This window comes from Bicyclus anynana, chromosome 21 (genome assembly GCF_947172395.1).
Source record: "Bicyclus anynana chromosome 21, ilBicAnyn1.1, whole genome shotgun sequence".
Taxonomy (NCBI): domain Eukaryota; kingdom Metazoa; phylum Arthropoda; class Insecta; order Lepidoptera; family Nymphalidae; genus Bicyclus; species Bicyclus anynana.
In genome coordinates, this window is record NC_069103.1 from 11,992,189 (window position 1) to 12,004,564 (window position 12,376).

General features: G+C 34.8%; 1 protein-coding gene across 7 annotated transcripts in view; it reads right to left on the reverse strand.

The window, feature by feature from the left end:
* LOC112054260 (uncharacterized) overlaps positions 1 to 12,376 on the reverse strand; it is a 254,519-nt gene that overhangs the window by 112,918 nt on the left and 129,225 nt on the right. The window lies entirely within an intron of this gene.

The following is a 12,376-nucleotide window of genomic DNA, read 5'->3' on the forward strand; positions in this document are numbered from 1 at the left end:
ATCTTGAATTACTCCATTTGTTCTGGAGTAATTTATGCCTAACTCTTCTAGACTACGCCGCAGGTTTATATTTCGTTTTAATTCGTTGCTCGTATTTAAAGAAGTCCAGTGATCAAACTGTTTTACCTCGGTTCGGACCTGGGGTACTCAAGTCAAGATATAAAAAAGGTTTCTCATTTTTCTTAGAATTTCTCTGTATATATTTACTTTTTTTTCTATTATAATATAACAAGTTAGCCTTTGACTACGATCTCATTTACCGATTTCTTACGATGCATTTTGAAAAATTACAGCGATGTGACATCGATTATTTCCATGGCAACATCGTTGTTAGTGACATTTTAGTTGTTATCCTACAGAAATAAAGTTCAAATTCTAATAAATTTGTTATAATAGGCGAATTACATCGACGAGTATAAAATAGCGGAATCACACCCCTGATGTAAAGTGACGAAGCATTATAAGATGTAAGCGGACTTATTTAGTAGAGGTACAAGTTTGTTCTACGCATACACCATTACGAATTTTATTGTGGTCATTAAAAACTGAAACATTATAACTGACTCCCACTAATCTACATTGGTGCAGCATGTTAAGTGTAAGCTTCAAATCCTAGCTGAAGATGAAATCGTTTAAAAACCGTTTAAATATGATCATTGATAGTGACGTTGATAGCTTTAGCTTAATTTTAATTTTTGCTCCGCGTCATGTGCGTTTAAACGCGACAATTGCGCGCGTCTGTAGTAATAGCCGTTACCAATAAAAATATTTGTGTCAGACATAAAAATCATTGCTGTTTGAAAACAAGATATTATTGTTCCTTTAATAACAAAGTATATACGCGAAACCAATTATAAGTTCGCCCGTTGTTTATGTCAGAGATATCTCAAGTATTTTTACTGCAACAGTTAACTTTTACGATGCACAGTGACTAGACGTGCAAGCTCTTTTATTTTTAAGTGCACTTTGTTCCGAGCCTATTTCCAGGTCTCTACTTACTGTGATTAAACAATGGAATGCACTTTTAGTTACTATTGCATAGTGAATGTTTCGGAAAACATCTTTGTTTTATGACCCTCTGCTTTAAAATGTTGAGGGTTTTTAAAATATGGAAGGTTAAAATATAGGTTTTGTTGTCGATATTCAACGCGGACGATTTCGTGAGGTAGTGGTAAATAATTATTTGAAAATTCTGTCTAAATAACAGTGCGCACTTCAAAATAAAACACGAGTCCAGTAGCTACAAAAAATATTCAAGTCATCCACACAAGTGGGGGCAAAGTTTTACGATCTCAAGGGAAAAAATTAACAACTCTTTTTTTTTTGGATCGTAAACGCCTGTATTGTCTAGTTTGAAGTTTCGGACACGAGGATTTTAAATTTTTAACACCATATGCTTGGCGCCGGTTAAATAAACTCAGTTTAGGCGCCATGATGCCTCAATTCGTCACTCCATATGCGCTTTATGATGCAGCTAAACTTCATAAGCTGTAAACAGAATATTGGCTTTCATATTATAAACTTAAGGGTAGTTTTAGAAAATATTCTCGGTTTTAAAAAGCCTAACTATTTTCCACCAATTTGTCACATTGTGTGTAACTATGTGTAATGTGTATGTTTATTATTCTATACGCTGCGGCGACTGAAGCGATTTGGCTGTAATTTAGAATGGAAATAGATTTTACTATGGATTAACACATAGACTTTTCATTCCGGAAAAACCCATGGATTTCTGAGATTTGCGAAAACCTGATGATTTTGAATATTTGGTATGAATTATTTATTTTATTATTATTATTTTGTATGAATGTTTGTTACTCTTTCACGCCTCGGTTAATGAACCCAATAACCTGAAATTTGAAGATATATTTTATGCCAACTCTAAAGCAGTCGGCAGCAATTAGCTTATTATGCTTATGTCTTTATATCCTTTAAATATAATAGAATTTATATCCTTTAAAAAACCCTATAATTATTTAACCATATAAAATTTTGATATACAAACACACATGCTTTTTATCAACTTTTGGGCGTTTTAAAAATGTTTGCCATAAAGAAAAAATCTTAATTTGCCATAAAGAAAAAACCGCAGCAGACACAGCGGAGTCCATTATTTTCTATAACTCAATAACAAATCGAATATAATAATTACATATTTAGTACATCATTGTTAAGTAAAACTAACTCATATGGGTCATTACGACCGCACAAAACTTGAATAAGTATAAATCGTTTATTGTGGCGAAATCGCCGTCGGCTCTTTTGTCGCTCACTCTATTTGTTGATTTAATATTTTGTATGGATGGTATAGGAAAAAAAATGCTATAGAAATAATCGAAACATGAACGGTGGGGTAGGTTCGACCATCTGTCGCCCGGGGTTGGTCAGAATCCATTTGTATATTGATGGCGTTTTCATGTTACGGTTTAATGATTTTTTTTTTGCAAGCGAAACTTTATTTGGCTGGATGCGAAGTATATTTAAATAAATAAAATATTCCATTGGTTTGATTTCCTGAAAAGTGGGATTGTTTTATCAAAACTTTAGATATATTAATTATTATGTATTTTTTAAAGTAATGAATTTACTTACTCGAAAATATATTTAGGCTCGATGTCTTACAAGGTGTAAAGATTGATTAACAAAGTAGTCACATACGAATGTAGTAGGTATCTACAATTTATTTCAGTTTGAATCTATTTAATATTACAAAGCTAAAGAGTTTGTTTGTTGTGATTAAACGCGCTACTCTCAGGTTCTACTGGTCCGATTTGAAAAATTATTTCAGTGTTAGATAGCCCATTTATCGAGGTAGGCTATAGACTATATATTATCCCCGTATTCCTACGGGATCGGGAACCACGCGAGGGAAACCGCGCGGCATCAGCTAGTGATACATATAACTTGTGCGCATTATATTGACATCTGGCTACCAAACACAACCATACAGACATCATTTGACCCAAGTGTCAAGTTAATCCTCACGAGCTGTGAAATTACATTAAAACAATCCTGTGAAAGTAACTATCAATGTCTTAATGTATTTTAGAAAACCAATGTCGAACAAAGGTGATGAAAGGTGATATGATTCACAATATTTGTGAGGACATGGAAGAGAATGACCTTGAGTGAAGTTGCGGACTTGCAAACGTTGTATGTAGGGTTAAGGACGACCTTGACAGTTAGCTAACACTTCCCTTTTCCACTCAAGTCACTCTCCCCGCCTATCCCATAACAACCCATAAAGAGTTACACAACAAGAAATGTGGATGGCTTCTTACTTACGAAACGTCAGATAATAATAAAGGTCATGGTGATAATAATTAGTCGAAAACTTAAAATTAAAGTTACGAGGTTTCCAAACGCGCCTTTCCCCGTGAAGAGCCCACAACAAACACAGTCAGATATTAAACAAACAGTTTATATTACATATACCTATGCTAAAATAACTAAAAAGCAACGTAGCATATTTCGAAATGGTGTTTGCGAAAAACTAATACCTATAGGCCGAGTTAGTACGACCGCAAGCATATGTCACAAAAACTAGCGGCCCAACAAATCTGACCGAACGCGCCTGAATAAAACATCCCACCCCAGCATATGGCATCCGAAACGGTACAAAAAAAACATCCACGGAAATTTATAACACGTCAAATCTTCAGAGAAATGGTTTCCTCTAGATAGAGACGTTATTTTTATATAAAATTAATTGTGCGGAGTCTCCCAGTGCATCTGCCGATCCTTTGTCCTTTTTTTATCCACTGGCTACAAAGGTGCAGGTCGAAGAGCTCCGCTTCTTATAAATATCGTGAAATGACCTTGTGTATCCGATTCGCTCATTAAAATTCATGTAACCGATACTTCTGTCGATAATTATTCGAATACCTAATTCCTGTACACAATGTTAAACTGAAGCCTTTCCTCGTGTTACAAATACCGATCATCGTAAACCCCCGATAATGAACGTCTCGAAGCGAATGCTTATATTACATTTCAATTACCATATAAAATGTACCGAGCCACGATCCAAGGCAACTTCTTTCGATAATCATCTAATCAGAGATCATTCAATAACTTTTATTTCAATCCTCTGAGAACATTAAAACACATTCCATAAAGAACTCTAATCGTCCGTGAATAGGGATTAAATTGCTTTGAACTGATTTATAGGTTTCGAGCGGAACCTCTTGTTTTATCTTTAAAGGATTCTACGTCGTCTATTTCTAGCGTGTCATGTGTAGAATAAAATGTATAAGGGAATTTAGACTCAATCGCGTTCGTCTATAGGTTTGTTATCTAATGGTACTTCTTTATTGAGTGACGTTCTTATGGACCGAGAGTCTGCAATAGCCAGACATACCACATTTCACAAAGGCTAAAATTTTGTCAGTCTATTTTCACCATAATTAACACGATAGCCAACTATGGAGATTGATTTTTTTTTCTGATAGTGTAAGTGCCGTAGGCTCCTTATGGAACATCAGCGGCGTCACCGGGAGGTTTGGGCGAGCACAGAAGCATCGCCTGATGGGGCCCGAAGGCAGAAGCAGAGTAGATGGGCGGAACGACTCTCTAAGGGCGTCTCCTCTGAGACTCGGACCTCGGCTTAGAGGGCCGTTCGGAAAGGGTGTTTTGGCCTGAGTGTATCAGTCCGGCGAGTTATGGAGTTTGAATTGTAGTGGCTTTGTGCCATTTTATGAAAAATCGATTCTTAAAGAGTAAACTCCTAAAACTGCGATAGGAGTTACGATAGCATGGACAGATAAACAAACAGCCTTACTTAAATGAAGTAAGTCTAGCTGCTGCAGGCTCTCAGTCTATTATTTCCGAGAGGCATGTTGCAAACGTCAATGAGCGCTCGTAATCGAGATTCGAAACGAAACGCAAAACGATGTTGCTCGAGTTGTCGATGGCATCGCAGTTCAAAAACTTGCCGCACTGGAAAATAAAAATGCGACTGTTACGTGCTCGGCGGTATATTATACTTTTTTTTTTTGTTTTTTGTTACGAAATGGAACCGCGGCCTGCCTCATTTACCTCTATTGTTTAGTGGGAATTAAATGCGTTTTTCGTGCACTCACAAAGCCGGCATTTCGATTCACTCCTTCCCCTGATAGTCGTAAACGTTTTAAAAAAACTTTTACAACTTAATTACCTACATATGTTAAAGTGGAATGACACGATTTACAATGGTACCTTTGTGGCACAATAAATTGTGGTGGAGACAATAAAGTTATTCGCGGGTAGGAAGAAAAAAACGAATGAAGAAAACAAAGCGCATAATGAATTAAACAACATAATGAGCCGTCGATTTGGGAACGGGAAACGTGGACACCTGCGGGATCGAAGCGTCTTCATTAAAAGCGAGATGACGGTGAGATCGGTCCACAGGTGCATTCTGATTGGAGGTTGCGAGTTAATTTACCGCTAGTTAAACGTGCACTGCAATATTGTATTTAATAGGCTGTGGCGGTGTATCAAAGCTTTCCGTTTGTTCTGTTTCAACAGTTTGTTATAAAGTACTAGTGTGCTGTGATTTACAATATGAACAAAGAGTCTGCGGTAGTCAGATATACTCAGACCTCATTCTAAAATAGCTGAAAGTTTTTTTTTTAAGAATATTTGCCATATCTATAGGTCAATTCTGTACATGAAATATATTTCCAAAATAACCATCAGGGGGTGATTAGTCATCGATACTGATACCAAAAATGCAATCAGCAAAATTTTTGTCTGTCTGTCTGTATGTTCGTTATAGAAACAAAAAGTAGTCAACGGATTTAACGAAACTTGGTACAATTATTCTTCATACTTCTGGGCAGGTTTTAGTATACTTTTCATCACGCTACGATTAATATGAGCAGAGCAGTGAAGGGGAGGTCTAAGGGCGGACGAAGTCATAGGCATCTGCTAGTTTTTAAATATATGTTTATGACAAATATTCTTTGTTTGTCAGCTTATGTTCCTAGCATAGGTAAGTACGGTAGGCCATAATGGAGTTTGGACTGGCTTTAAAAGTAACAAAGTAGCAGCATACAAGGGTTCACACTAAGCTGTATAGTGTATAAGTACGAAGCGTATATTTTTTAATTTTAAGTTTTCGAATAATTATTATCACCATTATCTTAAGTTTAATATTGTTACCTGACGTTTCGAAAGAGCTTGTAAACTAAGCTTATTTGAAATAAATGAATTTTGACTTTGACTTTATACTTTTGTCCTGTATGATATGAGAAATTGTGTCCCCAGTCAACCCTTCGAAAAATATAGTTATAAATCAAACTTTTTAAATATTTTCTCAATAGTAGCTATGATTTGAGAAATAATGTCCTCAGGGATGGTGAGTGTTATTGCATTTTAAAAGTATCCTTTAAACCTACACACAAGTCCTGGTACCTCCTTGAGATGTTTCCTCTACCATAATGGTACAATCCCTTTTGTTGCTACCCGTCAGGTTACATTACAAGTATGTCTGGCTCTCGTTCTATTTGTTGTGATTTACAACATACAAAGATATGCTCTCTCTGTTGTGTTTATAGTGATTTATTACGCTTCACGCGATTAAGTTCATTTGTTTTATGGAACAACACGTTTTACAAAACTTCACTTGTACAATTGAGTACCAAATCATCTTAATCACGACTAATCTTTATTTAATCTCTATGTTTAATGGTTGTTTGTGGGTTTTGATAATAAACTTTGGGAAGTTGGAATCTCTTGAGCATCGATTTATTATCTGGTGTTACTGTTATTGAGTGGGGCTAACTGCTGACATGTTATTCGAAGTAAAAGTGGGTAAGAAAAATCATTATAGCTTTTAAGTATTGTCATCATTTTCAGCCTAGGGTTCCCTAATTATTATTGTTGAAGAAGGATACATGTCTATTGAGCATAGACATGGTGTTTCAATGGAATTGTCGTGCTTTTTTTTCCTTCGATGACAAGATTAACCCGTGACTGCAATATCATCTGATGTAATATCGTTATATGGGTTATAAAGTTTGACTTTTTAACTATCACTAACATATGTTAATGATAATGACGGATCTGACGGCTTATGAGTGCGTGCTTTCCGAGGCACGGGGTCATAATACAATCAACTCCAACTCTGAGAACTTGGGAATTTTCACTAATGATTTTGTAGAAGAAATGGAAACTCAATATTTCACTGCTTGATCTTGGACCTAGTGAGCTGCTTAGCCATGATAATCATTAAATCACAACAGTTACATAATAATGTCTGAAATTGACTTTATTGGATCCAAGCTAATAGCAATTTTAAAGGAGACAGTAGATTATCTAAGACAGATTTTTTTATCAAACACAATTAAGAACACTCCCGACGAATTCACCTTTCAAACCAAAATCGGTCCATTATCGGTTCAGGAGCTACGATGCCACATACATACACACACATGTCAAACTTATAACACTCTGTTATCGCGTCGGTTAAAAAGCATCACAACTGTATTATTACAACAAAACGTCAATCCAGTAGAATGCCCCAGTATTTTCATTGACTCCAATTTCCCTACTTAGTATAAAGTTACTTAGAATGAAGTTACAAAAACGATCTCCGGTTTCAGATTAACCTGGTCCATCAAGTCACGATCCTGGTAATTGTTTCGTTCGCCCGTTGACAGGCACCCCGGGACGCGATTGGCGGGAACCACGCAAGATGGCGTCCGACCTCGCCTGACCCATCCGTCAAGCGAAGATGGAACATCTGTTTTAACAACAGAGTAAGGAAAAATATAGACGGCAACCGTTAAACAAACTTGTTCAACAGTACGCATAGGATAAAGAAAATAAAGAGTGCTTTTTAAAATGAAATCATCCAAATATCTACTGCTATTAATATTAAAAAAAAAGAAATGATTTTGTTTGTTTGTAGAAGAATTGTTATACCGATTTTCAAAATTCCTTTAAGATTAGAAAGCTTCATCATCAGTGAGTTATACAGGTTTTACTTTGTAATTTACGTCATTATCACTCTTACTGGCAGAGACGTACGATGTCGAGTGTGGATTTTCACCCTACTCCTAAAAAGTTAAGCCCACTTCCGTCTTTGATTGCACCATCACTTGCCATCAGTTGAGATTATAATCAAAGGCACATATCTTAGGAATCCACGGATTCACCGTGCGGGTGCCGGGCAGAGAGAAAAATTCCTAGCACAGTCCTGGACTTGTGACCAGTGGATGTAGAATTAAGAAATTTCATGACAATCGATTATTACAGAAAAAAAAATTAAGTAATTATATTATTGCATTGTCAACAACAACTTTAATATTTTGTACAACAAATACGGTACGACAAGGCAGTATTATTATAGTACCATGCAACTTTTTTATTATTAATCAAGGTACAATCAAATTTAGCTGCACTTTCTGCTATGTGTAAGATAATATTTGTTAAAGTTTGTTGATTAGAAAAAAAAATGTATTGTTTTTAATATCAATTCATTTTTCTATAGTCTTTGACTTTAACATGTCGTAGAGGCAGTTAATAAACGTTCCATATACAAAATTGTATTTAGAACAGTTTTCGGCGAAAGAGATTTTGCGTTGACAAGCTTCGGGTTGGATTTATGAGGGATTTAGAGAATCTGTGGATTCGACGCAAAAAGTTTTCACTTAATTGCCCTGATTTATGTGCGATGATTGTCTGCTGTCGTGGTTTTGGTAAACATTTATATTTATTGGGTTGCCGTTGCCAAAAATACGGTAATAAAGTAATCTGGAGCTAAGAAATACAAAACTGCTAGAGGCGCCGACATTATAGTCGAGTGGATATAACCTCTGTCTTCGAATCTGGGGTTCGAATCCGGTCTGGCAGATGTACCTTCAACTTTTCAGTTTTGTGCATTGAAATTAAATATCCCGTGTCTCAAACGGCGAAGGAAAAGCATCGTGAGAAAACCTGTATAATATCTGAGAATTTTCTTAATTTTCAAGTATGTGAAGTCTGCCAATTGGGGCCAGAGTGGTAGAGTATTAGTCTAACCCTCTCATACTGAGAGGAGACTCGTGCTCAACAGTGAGCTGAATATGGGTTAAGAGGTCCAATTGCTAAAACTCTTTTTCTATAGAGAAGCTTGTACTTTACCTAAACATAAATATAATGGGTATGTCATGTGGTACGTTTGCCAAGAAAAACTAAAAGAGTCTACAAAGATTGCCCACAATAACAAATGTAAGAAATTCTGGATTATCACGAAACACGCTAATGACTGTTGTAAACAGGGAAGAATGATGGACAGTGCAGGCAAGACACTATGACCCTTATAATTAAGGCAAGAAAGACTTGCTGGGCGACGGTGGAGACCGTTTGTTGAGCGCAAACAAAGTTTCTTTCTTTCTTCCTCTGATGTACAATCAAAGTTGTACCGCATATTTCTTCGAGAATTTCGGGAGCGAAAAGGAAATTGCCAGCCTCGGGCTTTGGTGTAGGGTTGTCACTTTTAGAAAATCTATTTATAACTACTAGATACCTAATAAATGAACTTGACCAGTAACACAAATAATACCCACAACGTAATTCCAATTTGCAGTCAATTTCAATAATTCTATATGTGTGAGCAAGTGGTCTAAAACCGTAGGACTTTTCTATACAGTTGTTTTTTGTTTTTCGATTTTGTTGTTTCATTGTTTGACTCCAAATTGAACTAATATGCTTCATGAAAAGTAACTACATACTCTAAATAATAGAATGTTTGTATTAAAGATGTTTAATAACTCTTATCTTGAAAATGTTCATTAGCATAACTCTGTAAATAATACAATTATTTATGTTTTAATTTGATATATTTGAGTTAAGTCAATTATTTAAGACAGTAATATCGTAGAAGCCGTATTCTACGATTATAAAACTTAACTTGATTGTTAGTAAAACAAAATATGATACAAGGTGAACCAATAAATACAGCATCTGTCAGCAAATAAGAGCATTTTATGTCAGGTCCAGGTAACCTGATAAACGAGTATCTACCTATTTATACACATACAAGTAATCCACAGGTATCTCGGTGTAAATGAATGCTGAATCGGAGCAAACCCAACAGTGACAGAATCATATTTTCTATGGCATGTGACTTTAATTATAATTTAATTACAGATGGCTATTTCTGATGTCTTCAGGTGTAGCTCATTACCTGGCCCCTCAAAGCTCAAATTGAGTCTTTCTACATGGCGACATGCAGTAGTTGTATACAACATGAGTAATATAGAATAGAATAGAATAGAATAGAATCTCTTTATTTGTCCACACACAAGTAATGAAATAAAAATAAACAAACAGAACATACAATACATACATCTGGTTGTAGACAAAAAAGGTATCCACCTCAGCACGATGGCAAAGCGAGCTGTGACATATACTTACTCACTTCTAATAAACTGTAGGTATTACTCTTTCTAAATGATGGTGATTCGGTACTTATTTCTTAATTATTAATAATAAATCAAGATATTTTATAAATTTAAATATTTGACCGACCGTAACGTTCCTTTAGTAAGTTTAGATAATGTTCTGCAATTACTATTTTAAATCGTTCTAATTTATTATCACAACATAGTTTAAGTGAGTTTAGATGGTAGGTACTTTATAAAAATTATGCAATATATTTTATTACTGAGCTGAAATGTCCGTCTCCAGAATGATTTCTCTATCTCTGTTTAAATTTATTAAAGTTGGTTCAACGATTAAGGCGAACACAGCCAACAAACAAACTTACTTTCAACTCTTAAAAGTGACAGCCCTAGCCGCACCGGCCGTTATATTCTTTTTATATTAACGTAATCTTGGGCGCTTAGATTTTTTAAATCAGGCTGCCCTTTATTGTGCCTTCATAGTCAGCTTCACAGGATTTTTAAAGTGGCAATCCTGTTATTGTTATGCACCCTGTCGTCAATTTCCTAATAATATTTTTCTTTATCTAAAAATCCAAGTATTTTATATTTTTACTAGCAGACGTACCCCGGTTTCGTTCACTTAGTTTCACGTTTACGTGTGAATATAGAGGCTACATTTTATATGTAAGCCTTTGTTACTCAGTAGTTTTCTAATAATGAAAAAAATTAAAAATGAGTTAAATAGTAACGGAAAAACTAAATAAAAATCTTTATCAAACCTTGCCTTTTTCATCTTATTCCATTTTTATTGTATAAACTTGTTGAATCATTTTGAAAAGTAGGCTACCTACCTACTATAATAGTTAATTATTCTAAAATCATAATAATACCTAATGTTTTATAGTGTATTCTTTATAAAAATAGCAGTATATCATTATCATTATCAACAACATAATAACAATAATTAACGTAGATTTTGTAACCGATCAAATAACTCACTCGCCGACATATTCATAAATATATATAAGACGATAGTATTATATTAGACAAATGAAACTATGTGTTGCTCTGAAAACAGAATTATTTATTCCTTAGTATTATTACAATGATTAGACTAATACGCAATATTTATGAACACATTAACTCACCTGAAAACAGAAAAACGACATTAAATGTTCCTTATTTGTCTTGGTGTAATTAAATAGTTTCGAAATAAAAAGAAATAACCTCTAACGACCGAAAAACTTTACGCTTTTTTCCCTCTTAAAAGTGACAGATGACATTTGACAAATATAATATAGTGTCATCTGTCAATGTCACTGATCACAGACAGTCGATAGACGCGCCAAATTTAAATAGGGTATACCTACATACATGGTATACCCTTACATATATATAATGGAATTAAAGACAAAACATGTGTGCGCTCAGTGTTGTAGCCTATTATTCGTATCACTTTTTGCGGTGATTTTGTAGGGACGTAATCGATCTATAGTATAAAATTATCATTGCCTATAATAATATGTACCTACTCAGGTACAATTAATTAACTTTTGACATCTGCATAAGCGGAAGACAAGTGAGTTGAGGTTTTGTTTCGCAATCAAAGAGATTTCCGCTGCAGTAATTTATCACGACTCGGCTATCGTTTAATCGTCGATTTATGATTGTGTTATTGCTGTTATTAATTTTTTTTTCTTCAATAAGTATTATTGACTTGGTTATTTATTACTTTTTAACAGACTTCAAGAAATCAAAAACGCTCCGGTTTGTCGAGCTTTTAATGTATTAGTTTTATCTATTTTCTTTGATTACTGGAAGACGACTTAATCGATTTGGAAAAATAATTTTAGTTTGAAAGAATAGGTATACTTCCTAGGTGGTGGCATGGTCAGCAGGTCACAATTTGATGATGGGATCTTGGAGAACATCAGGGAACTCTTGTTTTAAATTCTTTTTGTAATTGCAATCATTATTATCATTATCGCCTTAGTTAAGGATAGGTATGTACCCTATGTAAGCAT